This window comes from Lithobates pipiens, unplaced genomic scaffold, assembly GCF_037356315.1.
Source record: "Lithobates pipiens isolate NorthernLeopardFrog02 unplaced genomic scaffold, aLitPip1_a1.2 Scaffold_16, whole genome shotgun sequence".
NCBI classification, from domain to species: Eukaryota; Metazoa; Chordata; class Amphibia; order Anura; family Ranidae; genus Lithobates; species Lithobates pipiens.
In genome coordinates, this window is record NW_027507748.1 from 646,965,976 (window position 1) to 646,989,135 (window position 23,160).

At 42.6% G+C, this 23,160-nt stretch overlaps 1 protein-coding gene across 1 annotated transcript in view; it reads left to right on the forward strand.

Moving 5' to 3' along the window:
* Positions 1 to 23,160, forward strand: part of GUCY1A2 (guanylate cyclase 1 soluble subunit alpha 2) — a 389,883-nt gene that overhangs the window by 223,244 nt on the left and 143,479 nt on the right. The gene's annotated exons all lie outside the window — the stretch shown is intronic.

Here is a 23,160-nt window from a genome sequence, read left to right on the forward strand (position 1 = left end):
TAGTATGGTGCTTTCAACAGCCGATTACGATTTTTCCTCTGATAAAAGCTGGATGTGCAGACTATAACATTTTTGTCGTATATGAACTTAACGTCTGAATTTCGTTTGATTAGTACGGTTTTCGTCCGGAAAAAATAGTAAGAGCAAGACTACACATACTCAGAAACGAAAGAATATATACAAAACTATTCAACACATTACGTCACTTTTGAAGTTGTATTCTGTCATATTAGAATTTTCGTATGGTGAGTAACCTTTTCACTTTCGATATGAGACTAGCATGTCCAAAAAATCTGATTGTGAGTATGAGGCTTTACTCATTGAGGACATAGTGGCTGTACAGACACAACCACAGTTCCTAATTTTTTAGGTGTACAGGAGCAGCTTCTTGGCTCCAAATGTGTGTGTTTGGGGAGAAATGTAGGGGGAAGGGAAAGTGGGAGGGGGATAAGGAGAGAAGAGGAGGGCAAACAAGGTAGGGGAGGAACAAAACAAGGGGGAGGGAGAAAAGAAATGAAGGGGAAGGGGGAAGAGGAGAGGAATGGGGAAGGGAGAGGAGAGAAACGCAATGGGGGGAGGGGGGCAGAAAGGGAGGAAAAACAGGGGAAAATGGGTAGGAAAATACTTTTTTTTTTTTTTTGACTAGCAGTTTTTTTTTGTTTTTTTTTAATAAATCCAAAACTTTATTTTTATTTTGTTGTAGACGAAGTGGGGAAAGCCTAAATAACGTCTTTCTGGTTCTTATGGCTGTCAGTGTTGCCATTGGGGAAATTTCACTCTTAGCCCTTGTACACACGGTCAGAGAATCCGTCGGGATGTGTCCTATCGGACCATGTTGTCGGATAATCCGACTGTGTGTGGTATGCATCGGACTGATTCCGTCGGAATATCCGTTGGACCCAATTTTCCAACTTGTTGGAAATATTTTCCGACAAACTACTCCGATCATGTGTAGAGAATTCTGATCGGACAAAGTGCCACGCATGCTCAGATCAAATTCCTACACCAAAGCTATTGGCTACTAGCCTGAACGTAGTCCCGTCGTAACGAAATAACGTCATTACGTTCTGAATGATCGGATTTTCTGACAACTTGGTCCGACCGTGTGTATGCAACAGTTTCGGACACAATCCGTCGGACAAAATCCAACGGATTTGGTTGGCAGAATGTCCGACCGTGTGTACAGGGGCTTAAAGGCAATCAGAGGGAAGAAAGTGATAGAGGTTTCCTCCAATGATCACAGAGATGGAACTATAGAGTGAGAAAAGTTAAACTGGCCATAAACTAGTAGATTTTAAATTAATGAAAATTCTCAACAGTTTGATGACATGGCAAATGTTCAAAAGTGCTTCAAAATGTGTTTGCTTTTAATATTTGATTTTGGAATGAATGGACTTTCCTAACTGAAAACAGCATTCACTGATAGAATTTCATTTGTGAAAAAAGTTTCATCTAGCGCAGGGGTGCCCAACCTTTTTAAGAGCGAGGGCCACTTAAGCAACTTGGTAACCAGTTGCGGGCCACAATGAGCGGAGCGGGCAGATGACAGGTTACAGCTACTCTATAGGCCCTCCGATCCATCCAGATGGAAGGGGGCGAACTCCCTTCTATTTTTTTTTTTATTGTATTTTTAGAACCGGATTGGAGGCAGGCGGGAGTAAACGGACAAAAGTCTGTTTACATCTGCTCCTCTGTAGAGGTGAATTGAGGGTCCGATTGGGTAGGGCCGATCGTGTGAAAAGGGCCTAAACTGCTTTCACACTGATAATTACCCCCACTGCGGTGCAGCGTAGTGCACCTGTGTCTATCCTGTGGGTTAACTGAGCTTTGCCATAGACTCTGCCTGTGGCAAAATACGGCACTGTACAGGAAGCATCGGCTTATGGGCTCTGCTCTGCAGCCGTTTTCTTCCTCTACCACCAGTTTCATTCACAACACCGATGCTGTGGTACGACGGGTTGACAACCGGCGATCTGGGCTTGGTAACCTGTCATTCCAGAGCAGAAGGTCGCGGGCCACATCAAAGGGCTCTGCGGGCCACATGTGGCCCCCGGGCCACTGGTTGGCCACCCCTGATCTAGCGCATTAAAATTTTCTCGTTGCTGCATTTAAAAATGAACTTTGATTAGGCACCACTGGCAATTAAAAAATTGAACGAATATTATTTAAATGAAAAATGTTGAATGAAATTCTACTGGTTACATAGTTACATAGTTAGTCAGGTTGAAAAAAAACAAGTCCATCTAGTTCAACCAAAAAATCTATAAAAAATGCAATTCCATATACACAATCCTTCACCCAGAGTTGATCCAGAGGAAGGTGAAAAACCCCAGCCAGCATGATCCAATTAGCTACAGCAGGGGTAAAAATTCCATCCTGATCCCCCGAGAGGCAATCGGATTTTCCCTGGATCAACTTTACCTATAAATGTTAGTACCCAATTGTATTATGTACATTTAGGAAAGAATCCAGGCCTTTGTTAAAGCAATCTACTGAGCTGGCCAGAACCACCTCGGGAGCTCTTACTGTGAAGAAAGCTTTCTGTATTTGGAGATTAAATATTTTTTCCCTCTAGACTTAAAAAGTGCCCCCTTGTCCTCTCTGATTGCCTTAAAGTGAATAACTCAACACCAAGTGCACTATATGGACCACTTATGTATTTGTACATGTTGATCAAATCCCCCCTTAATCTCCTCTTCTCAAGAGGTAATAGATTCAGTTCCTCTAATCTTTCCTCATAGCTGAGCTCCTGAGTTGCCCGTCTCTGCACTTTCTCCAGTTCCTCAATATCCTTTTTGAGAACTGGTGCCCAAAACTGAACTGCATATTCCAGATGAGGTCTTACTAATGATTTGTACAGGGACACAATTATATTTCTCTCTCTCTGGAGTCCATACCTCTCAATACAAGAAAAGACTTTGCTCACTTTGGAAACTGCAGCTTGTCATTGCATGCTATTATTGAGCTTATGATCTACCAAAATCTCCAGACTCTTCTCCACTATTGATTCCCCCAGTTGTACTCCCCCTAGTATGTATGATATATGCATATTATTAGCACCCAGGTGCATAACTTTACATATATAAATATTAAACCTTATTTGCCACTTAGTTGCCTAATTAGACAGTGCATTGAGGTTGGCTTGTAAACTGGAGACATCCTGTAGGGACGTTATTCCACTGCATAAATTAGTGTCATCTACAAAGAGAGAAATGTTACTTTTAATCCAAGACCCTATACCGTATTTATTGGCGTATAACACGCACCGACGTATAACACGCACCCCAAGTTTAGGAGGGAATTTTAAGGAAAAAAACTTTTAGGAGGGAAGTTTAAGGGAAAAAAAAAACTTACATTTATATGCCCATCAGTGTCATCTGCAGCCTTGTCCACCATTGCAGCCTTGTCCACCATTGCAGCCTTGTCCACCATTGCAGCCTTATGCAGCCTTGTCCACCAGTGCAGTCTTGTCCCCCATTGCAGCCTTATGCAGTCTTGTCCCCCATTGCAGCTTTATGCAGTCTTGTCCCCCATTGCAGTTTTGTCCCCCATTGCAGCCGTGTCTATTTTATTTTTTAAAAATGCCACCGCCGAGATACAGAGCCGGATGTGTATCTCGGCGGTGTGCGGTAGCCGCCTTCGGCTCTTCTTGGCAGCTTTCGGCCGCCTTTGCCCGTTCTCAGAAGCTTTCGGCCGCCGAGAAGAGCCAAAGGTGGCCGAAAGCTTCCGAGAACAGCCGAAGGCGGCTGAAAGCTTCCGAAAGTAGCCGAAGGAGGCCGAAAGTCGCCTTGAAGAGCCGAAGGCGGCTGAAAGCCGAAGGCGGCTGAAAGCCGCCAAGAGGCTCAGAATTTCGGGGGATCGGCGTATAACACGCACCCACGATTTTCCCCTGCTTTTAAGGGGAAAAAAGTGCGTGTTATACGCCGATAAATAAGGTATATCATTCTACAAATTATAATGGTGTATGGCCAGCTTTAGAACTGTGGGGTTTATATGTTTATGATTTCCTACTCTATTGTTCTCTGTTTCCCTCGTTCCTTGCCCTGCCTAGTAATTGTTAAATTGCTTTTGTTTCACTTTAAGCATTATTAAAAGCACTGCTCCTGAAAAAACAATTGTGTTTTTTTTTTTTTATTGCATTGAAACATGTCCCCTGGGGAAGTACTCCCCAAACACTTTTTATGTCAATAACTTGCTTATATCCTTTACAATTAACACTTTTGATTTTTCACGTTCATGTCCTATAGACTTTAGTGGTGTTCGCATGTTCGCACAAATTTGTTGTCTGTTCGGGTTCAGCTCATCCCTACTCAGCAGCTATGGACTCAGACTGCAACCCTCAGTGATACATTTGAGAGCACAGTCCTCTGACCTCTGGCTTTCCACCATTACACCTTACCCAAGTACAGATCTCACAAAATGGAAGCCCTCCATACTCATAAAAAGATTTTATTTAATTTTTATTATTATTTCGTTTTTTTTTTCACTTCCAGAAAAGGTAGGATTACCCAATAGGGATGAGCTGAACACCCGCTGGTTCGGTTCACAGCAGAACATGCGATCAGGCAAAAAAAATTTGTTCGAACACGTGAACACTGTTTTAACGTCTATGGGACATGAACATGAAAAATCAAAAGTGCTAATTTTAAAGGCTTATATGCAAGTTATTGCCATAAAAAGTGTTTGGGGACCCGGGTCCTGCCCCAGCTGTATCAATGCAAAAAAAAGTTTTAAAAACTGTATTTTTTTCGGGAGCACTGATTTTAATAATGCTTAAAGTGAAACAATAAAAATCAAAGATTCCTTTAAATATCATGCCTGGGGAGTGTCCTTAGTATGCCTGTAAAGTAGCACATCTTTCCCATGTTTATAACAGTGCCATAGCAAAATGACATTTCTAAAGGAAAAAATTTAATTTGAAACCGCTCACGGCTGTAATGTATTGTCGGATCCCGCCAATATAGATAAAAATACCAAAATAAAATGATGTGGATGTCACCTCCAAAATCCATACCAGGCCCTTCAGATCTGATATGGATATTAAGGGGAACCCTGCACCTAAACTTAAAAAAAAATGGTGTGGGGGTCTCCCAGGCCCCCAGGCACTATATACTCTGAACAGCAGTATAGTATATACTATACGGCTTGCCCTATACTCTGCAGAAAATTGGGGCTTGGATGTTGGTGGTACCAGAACACAGTAAGCCCTCACAGTTACTCCTGTTGGGCGCAGGAACAGGCCCTGCTGTGAAATATTATATCAAGAATTGTAACTACATGCTCCTGTTAAACATGGGCAGAAAAATTGGGCCTATGGTGGTGGTGCCACAACACTGTAAGCCCTCGCAGTTACTCTTGTTGGGTGAAGGAATGGGCCCTGCGTTGAAATATTATATCACATTTTTTTATTAAATGCCCGTTAAACAGGAGCAGAAAAATTGGGCCTTAGGCAGTGGTGGTGGTGCCACAACACTGTAACCACCACACAAATACTCTTGTTGGGTGCAGAAATGGGCCCTGCTGTGAAATATTATATCAAAAATTGTCATTACATGCCCTTGTTAAACAGGGGAAGAAAAATTGGGCCTTGGGTGGTGGTGCCACAACACTGTAAGCCCTCACAGTTACTCTTGTTGTGCACAGGAATGGGCCCTGCTATAAAATATTATATCAAAAATTGTAATTACTTGCCCCTGTTATACCGGTATGTGGAAGGTAATGTTTTGGCCTCGTTGCACAGGGCGGTCAGCAGTAAAGTAGAGAGCCGTAATGGCCTTCAGTGAAAATAAATGATGTTTTGGAACCTGCCACTGAGGTACAGCACATTCCACATGTTCACAAAAGGGGCAGAGTCTACCAGCTGAAAATGCAGCAGTTGAAGTGCTAGCAATTTAGCCAAGCTAGCATTTAGACGCTTGGACGGATGGCTGGGACCGAATTTATTTTTATGGTTCAGCAACTGGGGTTGGGAAATTTGCTTGTTAAAATCAGATGTTGGTGTGCTGCTAGGAGATTGGCTGTAAGTATTTGGGACACCTATTGCTATACCTTCATTCCTCTCAGTACAAGCTTTTGAGAGGACTGGAGATATAGTAGGTTTGGAGATCCCAGATGAGGAGTAGGGAGAATTCTTTGATGTGGGTCTTTAAAGTGCTATTGCCAACGGACTGCATGGCAGGTCATCATATGTCTGGTCAAGCATGTGGTGCCCAAGTGGCTGCTGTTCTGGCCACACTTTATCCGCTTCAGACATAGGTTGCAAACAGCAATGGTGTGATCTGCTGCATACATGTCGAAAAGACCACAACAAGGAACTTTTAAAAGTCAGCAGGGAGTCAACAGCACCCTGCACCTGTGGTGGGATGCAATAGGGTGGCTGCCCTTAAGCTGCCCCCTAAAGGACATCCTGCCTCGTTGGATTTGTACCTCCTCCTCCTCTCTTCTCTCAGGCACCCAAGTACAGCCAGTGATCTCATCATCCCCTCCCTCCTCGTCACTGGAGCAAACTTGGCAGTATGCTGCAGCTGGGGAAACATGACTGCCAGTTTCTTGTCCTTCTTGGGCACCCCCTCCTCACTCTAGGCTCATGTTACTCCCTTCCTCAACCTGGGAACCAACATCAGAGCACTCAAATCTCTGCACATCCTCCAGCAGCATGTACCTGGCACTGTGGTCAAATAATTGTTGGACTCCTCCGTGCATGATGGTGGGGCTACGGAAGGAGTGGCTGTGGACAAGGAGCCAGTGGAATAGGCCGCTTTGGCAGCTGCGCTGGAAGACAATCTACTCTGAGCCTGGGTGACAAAGAATGAGGAGGATGAGGACGGCTTTGTTATCCACTCCACCAACTCTTCTGCATGTTCTGGCTCATTAACACAGCCAGCAGCAGAAAAAAAGGACAGGTCTGCCCCATGGCCACCTGTAGAGGATGCACCATGTCCACAACCACCACTGTTGACTGTAGACACAGAGTCAGCTTGCCCTCTTTTAGTGATCTGTGAGTGTCTGCTTCTCCTTGGTGGCCTTCCAGATATGATGTATTTTTTGTTTTGCAACACCAAACTACACTGTATTAGATACTGTGTATACACTGCCTGCACTGACTCAATATTGAGTAAACACTGCATATATAGTCTATGCTAAATGCAGAGTGTATATATATATATATATATATATATATATATATATATATATATATATATATATATATATATATATATATATATTTATTTATTTATTTATTTATATATATTAGATATATTAGGCTGACTGTATATATATATATATATATATATATATATATATATATATTTATATTTATTTTTTTATTTATTTATATATATTAGATATATTAGGCTGACTGTATATATATATATATATATATATATATATATATCTCAAATATACTGCCACTAACTGAATAACCTGCCTGCTTAATCTAAATCAAGCTGTCTCTCTGTCCATGCCAACAACACTACACGCGGCCGCCGTGTAAGCAGCCTGTTATAGTGTGGGGCCATGATTGGCCAAAGGTTCTCGTAGTAGAGCACGCTGTGATTGGCCAAAGCATGCAGGTCAGGTGCATGCTTTGGCCAGTCATCATACAGCAATACAATGCGACCTCGTAGTGCATTATGTGGCATTCTGTGGCACTCAAATTTTCAGTGAACGCCCCATAATGTTCGCTCTTCGGCAAACGGACGAAGACCCGATGTTTGTGTCGAACTTAAGTTAGACCCGAACATCGAGTTCATCCCTATTACTCAATTTTGCTCCATATCCTCAGCCCCATCTGCTAGCTCAGCACTGACTTGGAATGAGACATTTTATAATGATGCCTTATATCCATATCAGCAGAAGTAACCTTTTCTTTAACACAAGAGTTTTTTTTCAACCCCTGAACATTTGAATCCTTCTCTAGACCATATAACTGACTAGAGACTTGATTTCTGACCTTTGCACATAATTAGAAGCTCAATGTTTTTTGTGGTCACACCTCCAGAAGTTATTTTGGCCATCAAAGCAATGATCACGTTCGCATGCAAAGTTCAGCACTACCATTACTATTAGTGTTATCAGCCTTATTTTCTTAACAAGTGGCGTTTTCTTATTTACAGAGCTCTATAACTTTTAATGACAATGTGTAGCTTCCTCACAGCTGGTAGCAGTAAGATTTTATTTTCCTGGATGTCTCTTCACCTTTTTAGAACGGACCAGGTTCGAGTTTGGGCTAATACAGTTTGTCCCATTCTCTGGCTGCACACACTTCCACAAACAGGTAAACTAAATGGCCTGTTCAGCCACCTACTGCAGCAAACATGTGGCAGTTATTCATAGTGGAAGTATTACCAATGAGTGACTGCTATTAGAGCTGTGTTTGCTACCAGCATATAGCAACCAATGATGCATGCCTGGCCCTATTCAGCTAACTGAAGAAATGCAGAAGGGCAAGGAAGTTGTGAGGAACTTGTACGCTGGTGCCCCATGTGACTTCAGCAGCCATCTTGGGTCAGGCAGAGTCCATTTAAGACTCTGGCTCCTGGGTTTGGCACACTGTGTGATAATAGCTAGTTTAGTGACAGGTTCCCCATCTGGCAGAGACAGTACTTAGAGTAAGGAAAAGGTTCCAGAGGAGTAGGGACAGTGCAGAGACTATGTCTACCTCACTTCAAGAAGCCTCCCCTTTAGGTGTGGACTGGCCAGGCCGCATTCTGATCCTCGTTGCAGATGCTGTCCGCATCTTACAAGTCTACAAACTGCTGTTACAGTTTGCAGGTGACTGGACGGGCGTGCTCACCCGCAGGGTCTAGTTGTATTGTGTTGGACCATCCTACTATATATTGTTGTTACCTAACTTGGATTTTGTGTGTTTACTAAACGCCGCACAACACTGCACCTTGCTCACATGATCATTTGACTATATTTGGTCAATGACATCAGCCCAGCCCTTTTGTTTTTGTAGCCAAAGGATTGGCTAGAGAAAGAAAGCGGTTTAGGACACTGTGTTTTCTATGTCAAGCTGAAGGAACTCATACTTGATGGTTGGCAGCATTGAATCATGACAGAAAGATAGAAGTGCAGCACTAAAAACACATCTCAAAAATGAACTAAGACCATGTTGTGAGTCTCACACTCAATAATAAAGAATGTGTAGAACATTGATTAAATAAGTTCACAGTGATAATACATCAATAATGAAAAGCAAATAAACAAATAAACATGAAATCCATAAGTTGTAGAAGCCCAATGCGTAGTGAGTCCAAAAATGTAATGAATAGAAGCCAAGTGTTCATAACATCAATTTGACATCAAAAGTGAAAATAACTTGTGAAGAGGGTTTTACAAGTAGATAATCCACCACCAATTAGATGAAGGCTTACTAGAATGTTTAAACTCAAACGGGCATACGCCCCATGAGTCAAACAGGCTTGTGGTGGCGTACACCAAAAATGGAGGCTTCAGTTCTGGCGACCATTGACAGATAAATCAAGTAATCCCACGAGTCCTCAAACGGCTCTCAAGGGTAGTGACCTCCAAGGTAGCTATTCATGAAGCAAGATGGATAAATTCTCCCATGCATTCATAGATATAGTTGGAGAGCAGAACAAAATGAAACATAGCGTGATTCCGTAAAAAATATTGGATATTTATTTGAAGTTAAAAAACTCACATTTAAGAAGATAAACAGTTCTTGTGGTACATGTATAATGGCAGCAGCGGAGCCCGTTCCAACGCGCTTAGTCTAACTAGGCATCACCTGGGGTGCTAGCCAACTTCAGCCATTGCGATTATATATGAAGTTTGACCCCGATGATGAGATACAGACCCATGGTGTGTCGTCAGATGCTGAAGTGTAATTCCACTGTCATTTCCTGTAAAAACAAGATGGCGACATGGTGTGCGCTGCACGCCTCATTATGAAGAGTGGATCACTTCCTGTTTTGCCCAAAAAATGTAAAAACATGTGTGTCACACCTAACTGTAAAGGAAGGGTCGCAGACACAGCACTTATGTCATCTGTTCGGTGCCTTGTTGATACAAGTAAACCAGGCCTTGTTTTCAGAGGCCGAGAACAAAGACCTAGCCTCTTTTTAAATTCACACAAGCCACCTTATGGGACTGGTCATGGGTGGCAAACAGCTAGTAACCCACACCAGCACATCCACAGTCACAAAAGATGGGTGGCCTAAAGGTGTAATCTCGCGGTGAAAAAGAGACCGGACTTCCTATTACAGAGTCTGCCAAGTAAACAGGAGATTCTCACTGTATGTAATCTGATGGTGCTTGTCCTGCCCCCTTCCCTCTCCCCTCTGAGGCAGCTAAAATTGAAGTATTGGCATATAACATGCACACGCTATTTGCACCTGATTTTCACGGTGAAAAAGTGAGTGTTATACTTCAATAAATACAGTAATTGTGATAAAATGAAATTAAAGTGAAGTATAATGAATACATATGAGAAACCCAGAATTGCCGATTAGATGGTTGGTTTATGCCTTATTGATAAAGGCATTAATGCCCCACTCCATCTTCATCCCGAACGGGGAGTGGGACTGCAGCTCATAGATCCAGAAGTTCTCAAGACGTGAGACCCCTCTGGTTATGCCCCCTCCCCTCCAATGTACCTATCAATCACTAAAAACTCTGTCCCTTTCGGATCTTGGTTATGGTACTGTCTACAATGTCTGGGTACACTATGTTTAGTATCTCCACTTTTAATTAAAGCAATATTTTCGCTGACTCGACATATTGTTTGCCACAGGGGCAGGTTATCAAATAGATAATGTGTTTAAAAGTGAAAAATTGTTTGATGGGGTACACGCAGTTAGTTGGGGTGGATTCAAGCTCCGTAGTTTTCCACCTTTCCCGTGTGTTGTGTTGACAGACACCACACTTTTTGCATGGGTAAAAACCAACCAAGTTATGAAAAAATGAAGCACGAATTGGTGGGTTAATAATATGTGGGTGCTATTCTGCTCTGTAGAGAAGAAGCACCCTTACAAATTACTTTGGCCTGGTCGGGCAACAAAGTACCTAAAATTAGATCACTTTTAAGTATGTTCCAATATTTATTAATGATTGTTTTAATTTGCTTGTGTTGTACAGAGAATGTAGTAACCATTAACCATTTGAAGCTGTGGTCTGGGTCTCGTTGTGGTTTCACAACCAATAGTGAACCTCTCTCAACTCCCAAAGTATTCCGTAATTCAGAGTCCACTTCAGCCGGGTTGTAACCCTCATCAAGAAACCTCTGTCTAAGCACCATGGCTTGCATTTTGAAAGTCTCAGTTTCAGTGCAGTTTCTGCGTAACCGCAGAAACTGACTACGTGGAACGGAGCGAAGGCATGATCTATGATGGCAACTATCCATAGGAATAAAGACGTTATGATCGGTGGGTTTAAAGTAAGTTTTAAATTTCAACTGTCGATCCCTAATCTCAATTTCAAGATCTAAAAAATGAATTTTATTTTGACTGGACTCATAAAACAGAGAAATACCTCTATCATTCATGTTCAAAGAAGTAAACAATTGGTCTAAAGAGTCCACACTGCCATCCCACTCTCCAACAAACTTTTTTGCCGATTCCTACCCTTTGTTATTCTGAAGGAATAGCTGTTTGTTTGACTGTGTCCATGTGAATTTGTATGGGAGTGTTTATATAATTATAAATCAGCTGCTGCACCTGCATGGCTCTATTGAAGGTTGCTGGGTCTGCATCCCTTTAGATGTGATTTTCCTTTGAGAGTATCACACCAAAAGTGCCATTTATGCTGCAGGGAATGCCCATAATCTCACTTGTATTTTGGTGCACACTCCTGGGAAAATCAGTAAACCAATCACACAAGCAGGAAATTACATTTTCTGGGGGCATTCTGTACAACATCTGTGAAAAGAACGCCTCCAAGCAGCCATATTGCATTGCATTTTACAGAAAATTACAGCGATGCGGATTGCAAATTGAAAGGTAATTTTTAATAACATTCAATTAAAAATTGACTTGTGTTGCAGTTGTATACGCTATTTAATTTGTTTCCATATTTGCTATTTTTATTTTCCCTACGAAAGTGCGGTTACACTTTAATATGTATTGGCACACTTTACTGCAATGCAAGAATGGGAATAGTAATTGGACGCTATGGCTTACCGCCATCTGGACATCATTGTCACCTGCTCTATGTGATAAAAAAACATTTTATTTTCTCCTTTTTTTTAAACCCCTCATGCCATTTTTGTTTTTTTTGTTGGAGCATCATTTTGCAGGTGCAGATGAGGTTTTTTTAGACCTGTATAACAAACTGTTGCTTCCTGTGGGGGAAGACACTTTTCACAGTTATTGATTAAAAGTCCTTTTCAGCCATGTAATGAGCAGAGACTGTAACTCTTGGTATTGGGGCAGAGTCATGAGAATTGTTGCATGATACGGATTCTTCTAAACCACAAGTACAAGCTGAATCCAAGCTGCCATTCAGTGCAGACCATAATTAAGCAAAAAAATGGAGGCTGTATTTTTTTTTGGGGGGGGGGGGGCCTAATACACTTTTCTTTATTCAGTTATTTCTGGTGATTATAGCAGGTTGTCAGACATTAACAGATGCTGACATTAGTGGGGTCATAAATGGTGACTGATACCATAGGGCAGCCTTTTTAAACCAGGGTGCCTTCAGGTGTCTTCAGAAGTGCCTTGGCAAAATACCTAGAACAAATTGTATACAAGCCAGCGGCTGGATCAAGCCTGCGTATTAGTTACACAAAGTCACAAGTTTTCATTGTGCACCATTAAAACCTTCCAACCTCCAGTCCTAACAACCAATGATGTCATCAGTTGATAAGAAGAACGTTGGGCACCTGTCCCTCTCCTTCAGCACCAGGGTCACATTAGCTGAGTGAGGGAGAGAAACCGAAGGAGAAGAGAAACATTGGAATCAGTGGAATCTCTACAGTCACCCCCTTTATGTGGAATGGATAGATTTGTACATTGCATGAATCTATCCATGGCTGCCGCAACCACCCCCTATCCAGATGTCCGGCCCCTTTTAGGATGCAGATCGCCTGAATTACAGCAGCAGGGGTGAAGCTTATTTGGCTCTAATAGGCTCCAAAAAAGGTGGAATCAGCATTGCGCTCAGAGCCCATACAGGTGTGTCCGAAAAGCAAATGAATATTTGCTTTCTAACACTGAACTGCTTCTCCGCCAAACAAGTAGCATAGGTCTGATACCCATCACCTGATTGTCTGAAAGGACAGACGCTGCTATTGGATGCCTAGGAGGAAGCAAGAAGACGAGACACACGTAGTACACAGCTCGCTGCTGCCTAACCGGCCACCCGCGGGGATCACAGTAGCTGCATTTTATGGGCACAGTGTCTTCCTTTCAATGGGCACAATGGCTGCATTTGATGGCACAGTGGCTGCAATTGATGGCACAGTGGCTGCATTTGATGGCACAGTGGCTACATTTGATGGGCACAGTGGCTGCGTTTGATGGGCATAGTGGCTTCAATTGTTTGGCACAGCGGCTGCTTTTGATGGCACAGTGGTTGTGTTTGATGGCACAGTGGTTGCATTTGATGGGCACATTAGCTGTGTTTGATGGGCACAGTAGCTGCTTTTGATGGCACAGTGGCTGCATTTGATGGCATAGTGGCTGCGTTTGATGGCCCAGTGGCTGCCATTCATGGACACAGTGGCTGCGATTGATGGCACAATCACTGTGTTTAATAGGCACAGTGGCTGCGTTTGATGGGCACAGTGGCTGCAATTGATGGGCACAGTGAGGCTAAAATTTATGCTTTTTTCAGAATTTTTCAGTTTGTTTGTGCTGCCCCAAAAATGTTGAGCACCAGCCGCCACTGATTGGAATACTAATCAGTATCAGTGCGCAAAGGTGTATTTGCTGTGGAAGAATAAATCACCATTAATGTTGGGAGTCCTACGCATATGGATGTTGCTACATTATGCAAAACTATTGGTTTAGTTTTAAAAATTTTAGAATGGGGTCTGTCGAGATGGTTTGGCATTTTAAAGGGTGCCTTGACTGAAAAAAGGTTGACAAACACTGTCTTAGGGAACACTGCTCACAAGAACCCACCACATCACCACTACATTCATAAGAAGCATATATGAAAACCCACAATGGGGAGAAGAATGAGGAAGTGGGACTTCCCAATACCAACAAAAATATAAACAGTGTGCAAAAAATGTTATATATTTATGTTTATACTGTTTATATCCCTGTTTTGCACAGTGTTTATTTTTGTTGGTATCGGAAATCCCAATTCCTTGTTCTTCTCCCCAGTGTGGGTTTTCATATAGTAGTAGAGGGATTTGATACCAGGTTGATTTTGGGGTACAGGAACACATTGCAGAAATAAATTCAGCCGGAGCTGCTGACTGGTATATGCCAAGTAACTGGCTTAAAGTGTTACTAAACCTGGGACCCTGAAATCACTATATCTGATCTCCCACAGTGCACAGAACATGGAAATGCAATTATTATAGTAAATATAAACTGATAAATACCTTTTCTCATCAGCAGTATATAGCACTCTTGTGACTTCTATCAGTGTCCAGATGAGTACTGGTTAAACCCTGTAGGAGGAGTTTTCATTCTCCTCTGACTGTCCTATGAGGATGCATGACCCCTGACCTTCTGTCTAGACAGTGTTGATTGGCAAGAGCCGCAAAAGGTGATGCCTCCTCTGTAGTGCTGGCTCCTGCCCCATGCGGAGTGATACCAACTGCACTCCACTTCTTATCCCGGCTAGCGGTCTGCAGAGTGGTGGCATCAGCAGGAAAGAAGAGATCTTCAGGTCAGTGTGAAGCAATACATTTGACATAATAGTAACGGACTACGTTCACACAGATGCAGTTTACCCAGACCGTGGGTGCAGGGCAGTGTTTCCTGCAGGTTTGTTGCTCTTAGCCATAGACTGCTATTATATTCTGTGGGTTTGGGGCACTTTCTGAATGAAGGAGTTTTGGTATGCTTTCAGAAAGTGCACCACACTTGCAGGATATAATAGAAGTCTATGGCAAAGTGCAGCTAACCCAGGAAAGTCGCAAATGCTCCGTGCTGCACCCACAGTCCAAGTAAACTGCAGCACATCAGTCTGAAAGCAGCCTTATATGGGGCTCAGAACAGTAAGGGTTCATTTACATTTAGTTAAGACGTATTTTTACCAACCCTACCCCAACAGCAGCCCCTTTAGCTGCAGTGGCCAGGGGTGTACACGTGTCGCAGCCACAGCAGGAGTTATATGCCCTGTCATGGTTGGTAGGTGTAGCACCTGCCAAGCATGGCCCATTCAAGTGAATGAGGCCACTCTGCAAGTGCAGTACAGCAAACAAGGTGTTGCTTTCTCACTACTTGCTTTAACCCCTTGGACCCCGCAGAAACATGCAGTTGTGGGGCGCTTGCAGAGTGGGTCTTAAATGGGTCTTGATTAGCAGGCGGTAGCACCCACCAAAAGCAACGGGGAGTTTAATCCCTGCTGCAGCATGTATACACATTTGCCTCAGCAGCTAAAAGGGGTAGAGATTGGGTGGTAAACCTGCAATCAACTTTATGTATGAACGAGTCCTAAGGGTGTTGCTGCCAAATGCCACTAAGTGCTCATGCACACAGACGTTTTAAAAAACTGGCTGCAAAGCTAGCTCCCACGCCTGGAAAAAATCGGCGTTAAAAACCCGATTTTTACCGTGTTTTGCATTGGCGTTTTTGCGCGTTTTTTAGCGTTAGCGTTAAGTAGCGTTTTTAAAGAAACACATCTCTTGGCTATAGCACTCAGAAAACAAAGAAAATATGCTGCGCGTTTGTGCGTGTTTTTGCGCGTTTTCCCGCGATTTTTGCGTTTTTACAGCTCTAGCTCCAAGCCAGGGAACGCACTGGTCCTGGGTTTTTTTTACAGCTTAAAAACGCCTATGCCATTTGCAGCTCAAAAACGCCTAGTTGGGCATGAAGCCATAGACTAACATGGACAGGCCTTTTTAAGCTGCAAAAAACGCTCAAAAAAGCGGCTGTAAAAACGTCCGTGTGCATGAGGCCTAAAGGTTCATTCACAAGTGCAGCAGACACTGCTTCTCCTCTGAAAAGCGATCCGAGTGTGTTTGACAGGTGGTGAGGAGGTGATATGTTGCCTCCTCACCACCTGATTTAAACCCATGATTGCCGTACAATGCATGTGATTGCAACATGGTAGTACGGCAGATAAAGATTAAATCAGGGGTGAGGAGGCGACACTGTGACCGGTGATCTTTGACTTCTCCCATGATTTTCAGGTAGATCTCCACCTCTTTAAGGTTGCATATCCCTGCTCTTGGAGAGTGTTGTTTGACCATCATACCCTGTTTCCCCGAAAATAAGCCCTACCCTGAAAATAAGACCTACAAGGACTTTAACTAGGGTTTATGTGGGGGGGTAGGGCTTATATTGCAGCCATCACCGACAATCACGCTAGGTCTTATTTTCGGGGAAACAGGGTAGTAATACAAAATACTCAAATACAGAGCTGACAGAAGATATAATACATGAGAACAACAGGCTTCATAGAAGATAGTGTAGGGTTAATGTTTATTATGTGTTTTTCTTTTCTTTTTTTCTTTTATTCAGTGTTTCTAATACCCCTTCACCTCTTGCTGCGTTGTGTGAATGGTCTGCAGCTTGCTGGAACCTGTGATGAGTCCCAGAGGCTGGGGGCAGGGAGTAGGGGGGTGCTGATCTTCTGGTGGAATCGCCTAGGCATGTGGGAGCGGGTATGTACCAAAACTAGGTGTCCACGTTTCCCCCTTCCCCCCAAAAAAAAGTTCCAAAAGAAGAAGAGTTGGGGTGAATGGTCTGCAGCTTGCTTTAACCTGTGATGTGTCCCAGAGGCTGTGGGCAGGGACGAGGGGGTGCTGATCTTCCGGTGGAATCGCCTAGGCTTGTGGGAGCGGTGCCCACTCCCCTCCCCCATAAAAATAAAGCTCCAAAAGAAGAAGAGTTGGGGTGAATGGTCTGCAGCTTGCTTTAACCTCTGATGTGTCCCAGAGGCTGTGGGCAGGGAGGAGGGGGTGCTGATCTTCCGGTGGAATCGCCTAGGCATGTGGGAGCGGGTATGTACCAAAACTAGGTGTCCACTAACCCCCTCCCCCCCAAAAAGAAAGTTCCAAAAGAAGAAAAGATGGGGTGGAAGAGGACATAAAACAGAAATTCCCCTTTAGGCTGGGTTCACACTATCTTCGCATGCAGCTCACAGCAAGGGTCCGGTGCCTCCCCGTTCACCGCTTCAGGTCCAATTTCAGCCAGAATTTTTGGCTTAATTTGGGCCTGAAATGGACCAAAAGACGCACACATTTGCACATTTGCACCAGAGCTACAGTGGAGATATGTGAACCGGCTCCATAGAGAGACAATCAAAATCTCCTACTATTGCGAATTGGATGCAAAGAACCCACATCCAATTCGCAATAGTGTGAACCCAGCCTTAGGGTGAAGTTCCACTTTAGACTTCAAAGGAATAGCACATGGACTCAAATTCTACACCCCATACTTATTTTTCCTAACTTCCATAACAGCAGAAAGTAGCTGAGATGCTTCAAGATAAGAAGAAGCTCATTTCACCCCTGGGGAGATAAGCATCACCCCTTGCCCCATAGTTGAAATATACCTGTGTAGACGCAGTATAAAGCTGGCTGAATATTCCCACCAGTATGGGTTTCCTTTGTCGCTGTAATGTTACATTTTACTTGCTGCTCTGGGCTATGATTAGATTTTACACACACAATGAAAATCTTTTTTTTCCCTCTCCTTAACACTGAAGTATGTGCTGTCCATTTATAATACAGCCGTTATCTCACCCAACTGTCGCATTTAGATTTTTTGCTGTTGTTATTATTATCATAGCCTTCAGCTTTTTATAGAATGCCATTATGTTTATCTAATGTATTCCTTTTATATGACTGATGGAAACATTTCTTTTCATCTTTAAAGTTTTGCAGCAAAACATTTGCATTTCCCTCTATTAGAGGATGGACCGTATTTTTACTGATTTTAATCAGTTATTGAATCTATAAATTAAAGAAAGACTTTGCTTTGCACTATTTGCATATTAACTGGTCGCATAACATAACCCCAGTGTATTTCTAGATAAATAACAACTCTCTATAAAAAATAAATTCTAAGAAGTTTAAAGTATAATATTCACTGTATTACAAAAAGTATTGGGACGCCCGCCTTTACACTCACATAAACTTTGATGGCATTCCATTCTTAGTCTGTAGGGTTTCATTTTGAGTTGGCCCACCCTAGAGTCTCTGGGAAAAAAAATATATAATGTTTTGGGGTTCTAAGTAATTGTCTAGCAACTGAAAGCTTAACTCTACGTGTTTCGTCACAACGACATCATCAGGAGCGCCACTTCCATTTCCTTCCTACTATTCATTGCTGGCTCCACCACGGTGGTAGTTTCATTGGGGCAAGAGCTTAACAACACCATCCTATCACGTCCATAGCGTGGAACAAATTCCTTTTTTGTGTAAAATTCTGAATGTTCCAGTAAACACTGTTGGGGCCATAATCCAGAAGTGGAGAGAACATAATTGATATATTTTACCCACTGTATATGTGAAAAAATTAATCAAGATGCAGTAAAAAAGTAATGCGAAAATTTGATCTGAAAACATTTATCTGAAAAAAACAACCAATAAATTAATTTCAGGTGCAAAAAATTATTAAATAATTAATCAACATATTAACTTTTATGCATAATATTGCAAATACATTATTGATATGTCCACAAGCAAATTTATCAAGTGTCACAAGTAAAAATCAAAGGTTCATATTAAGTGCGAAAAATGTGCAGTTCATAAAAACACTATATAAAAATTTCTGCAAGTGCTACAGTGCAGAACAGTTCCAAAGTCTGTCCACATTCTCCAGTGATCACCACATGAGCTCACCCTGGGCACACCACGTACTCACAAAATAAGTTACAACCAATTAAAAAAGCAGTTTTAGTAAAAACATTTCTCTTGACTGGAAGTAATACTGTTGGCAATAAGTACATGGAATTTGTACTTCTCCTGATCCCCAGTTTATCTGATGGTTGTGCGCTTGTAACCAGGGAATGCCTAGAATGACAGGGAACAAGGGAGATGGAATAATGTCCAAACATAGATAATCTCGATGGCCGGTATCAGATACAATCAGGACGGGCAAGTTTCTTGAGTTACAGGCCCAGACTTGAGGTGAGATGCATCAGCCAGATGAATGGATAATTGGTGAGCTTTTGCTTCCAGGGGAATCTAATGGTGCTGAGCAAAATTGTTGTCCATAAAGCAGCTGCTAGCTCTGGAATCAATGGTAGCTAGAACTTGGATGTTCTTCCGGGGAATCTGTAGTGAGAGAGAGGGAGTAATGTGAGCAGATCTATTTCCCACAGAGCAATTGGTCAAGTAAGTGGAGGGAGCAGACTGAAATGTACTGGGCCTCACAGGACAGCTTTGAAGGTAGTGGCCTGCTTCCCCACAGTAAAGGCACAAGTTATTCCGGCATCTTCGCAGTCTTTCCTCACTAGTGAGTGGTGACCGTATGAGCCCCAGTTGCATTGGCTCTACATCAGAAGGGGTGGGTACATTGATAGGTGACGGAGTAACAGGAGCTGGTGGTAACATTCAGGTAGGTCTGGAACTAGTGGATCTTTCTGTTCTCCTCTCCCTAAGTCTGCGATAAAGCTGAATAGCAAGGTTAATGAGGCTTTTGAGGGAACTGGGAACACCCACTCTAGCAAGTTCTTCTTTGAGGGCTTCAGATAGGCCAAGATGGAATTGATGCCATAGGGCTGCATCCTTCCAGCCAGTGTCGGAGCTCCACTTGCAAAATTCTATGACATAATCTTCAACAGGTCGCCGACCTTACTGCAGTGCATGTAGGGTGGATGTGGTAGTAGAAGATTGCTGAGAATCATCATAGAGCTGGGCCATAGCTTCAAAGAATGACTTTATAGTGTTCAAGACTAGATTGTTCTGCTCTAGCAGGTGATGGGCCCAGGACTGTGGCTCTTTAAGAAGCAGGGAAATGGCAAACCCCACTTTAGTGTCCTCAAGTGAAAATGTCTGTGGTTGCAGAGAAAAATATAGTTCACATGCATTCTTGAATGCCTGGAACTTGTGCTGATTACCTGAGAAACATTCTGGGGTAGGTACTCAGGGTTCTGGATTTGATACAACCACTGCAGGTGCAGATGAGACTTGTTTGGATATGGAAGATTCAGAAGCTGCACCAGGTGCAGAGGTTGCAGAGACCGTGGATCGGATGTGGCCTTCTAGCTGGAACTAACCATCCTGCAGGTTGTTGACTGCCTGAGTAAGGGAAGAGAGTTGCTGGCATAATGCCTCTGGCGAAACCCCCCTCTCGGTCTCTGACATTTGACTGAGTGGTGCTGTCACATACCTGGTGGAGATCGAGCTGTAGGGGGGGCTTCTCTTGCACCTCTTGTCCAACACCCCTGGTAGTGATGACAGGAGGTGTGAGGACACAGGGGGCACGAGGGCCGGTATAACAGGCATTGCCAGCTGAGGTTTGCAGGAAACAGAAGACTGTGGATCACCAGGCAGGAATCAGGAACTGGAACATGGTGACGCTTGATCATCAGGTAGGAGTGTAGCCTGCTGATCAAGAATGATCAAGACACAAGCCCAAAGGTAATCAATAGCCGGGCAGCGAAGGTACAGGAACATAAGACAGAAGCAGGGTCAGGATACAGGCCAGAATCAGTACACAGTCAGGCAGCAGGGCACAGAAGCACAAGACAGGAGCAAAGTACAAGCTGAGGTCACAATAGGCGGGCGGAAATCTGGAGATTGGTCAAGGGCAAGCTGGGTCAAGCACGGGTAGGCAGATATAGCAAGTCAAAGCACAGGTAAAACAGGAACTAGCTGAAGACCACTCAGCAATCTGTTCATGCCATAGTTCAGCTAAACAGACCATTTAGCGCTAGTGCCTGCACGTGTGCGCACACGCATATGCCAAATTATTTTTTGGCACGTGCTAATATGTTTGGACATGCGCACCATTGCCTGTTCTGTTATGAGCCTTTGCTCATAATTATGAGCATGAACATGTAATGGCCTTCTGGTTCCAACTGAGCTTTTCTTACAATTACACTCTTATGCCGTGTACAGGCGATTGGACATTCCAACAACAAACTCCTTTATTTATTTCCAACGGATGTTGGCTCAAACTTGTCTTGCATACACAGTCGCACAAATGTTGTTGGAAATGCCGAACGTCAAGAACACGGTGAGGTACAACACATACGATGAGCCAAGAAAAATGAAGCTCAATAGCCAGTGCGGCTCTTCTGCTTGATTACCAGCATGTGTGGAAATTTGTACGTTGGAATTGTGTACACTTGATCAAAATTTACGACAATGGATTTTGTTGTCGGAAAATTTGAGAACCTGCTCTCAATTTTGTTTGTCGGAAATTCTGACAAAAAATGTCCGATGAAGCCTACACATGGTCAGAATTTCCGACAACAAGCTCACATCGAACATTTTTTGTTGGAAACTCCGACCGTGTGGTAATCCAAGCCACCACTTACGCTTTTCATCATCAAGCCATCATTGGCGGTGGAAATTTTTTACTGCACCTTGATGTTTTTTTTCACCTATACATTATTTTAAATCACTATGGATTATATATTTTGCTGGATTTATTTAATGTATTTAGATACATTGCTTAGGGATTTAGGGATCACTTATTTCATATATATATATTTCTAATATGTCAAAATACAATTTAACACACTGAAAACCACTATCTTCAGATAAACCTTTTCATGATATCTTGTGAAGTGAGAATATGTATTAACATTCCAGTTTAGAACTAGGAGCTTGCACCTGTTCAAGCTCCTAGTCCTGAGACCACACTGCCGCTGACTGCTTTTGGCTTCACATTATAGTGACCCACACTAATTGAATCCTGGTCATGTGATCACATGTAATGATTGATCATTGGTGGAAACCTCTGAGCTGTCAATAACAGCCAGGTTCGTGAGTCATCAGCTGTGCAAAGCTTATATGGACTGCAGGCAGAAGTGTTTAAATAGTAAGTAATTACCTTTGTGCATACTCAAAGCAGTCAGCGGTTTTGAAAAGTCCACTGAAGGCTTGCACCAGGTTGCTGGTAATCATGCAAAAAAATAAATAAAATAGCCTGTTTAGATCAAATTAACTCTAATCATGTGTTCAATAAAGCAGAACTAAATCCACCGGTTAAGCTGTTTCCCAAAAGAAAGCTCCAGTAAGAAATGTTCAATAGATGTTAATAAATCCTCAATCAAACGCTGTTTTCTGCAATATTTTCATTTACATTCTGCCTGATAACACACAATCATTATATTACACTCAAGGCCTCTGGTCAGAAATATTAGATTTGCCAGTGTGCCTATGTTAGCTCTCAACTGATCTTTCAAGCTGTCAAATGGCTGGTGTCAAATCTGGTCACATGTAGGACCGTGGCAAGTGCAGATCTACATAGAGGCTTTCCTGTGTGAATTGGAGGGTTTAGTTTCCCTTTCAAAAAGACTGGAACATTTTTGGGATGGGAGCTGGTGCCTCTATAAGTCAGGCACTTGTAAAATTATTTTGAAGTCTCTTATGTAAATTAATCATATTCCTTTGGTGTATCTATAAAAGGCTGATGACAGCATTACTGACTCCCTCGTGGATTCTCATTAGGAGTATACAAAGTATCTTTTATCATTAATAATTTTATCTCCACCAACAATGGCTCCTTTCCCTCTTCCTTCAAAAGATAGCTCATAGAAGCTCACGATTGTCAGCTAGAAGCTAATGCTATTTCAAAAATTGATAACGATCATTTTTGTTAATTGTCTTTTACATACAAATTACCACAAAGATCAAGACTATAACACACAGGCGGTGAATTTAACTGATCTTGAGATAAAACCTAAAAAAAGACCGTATAAATGAGAAATTCATGCATGGAAATAAAAATGCTACATTTGTTATGCTTAAGTCAATTGACCCAAATGTGTTTTTAAATTTGAAATAGAGCGATGGGCGGAAGCAATCCCTCCGTAGCAATGTTTGGTTAGTTCACCTTTACCAAAAAATGGCCTATGCAGATAAGGGGTGTCTGTAGATAAAAACAAACT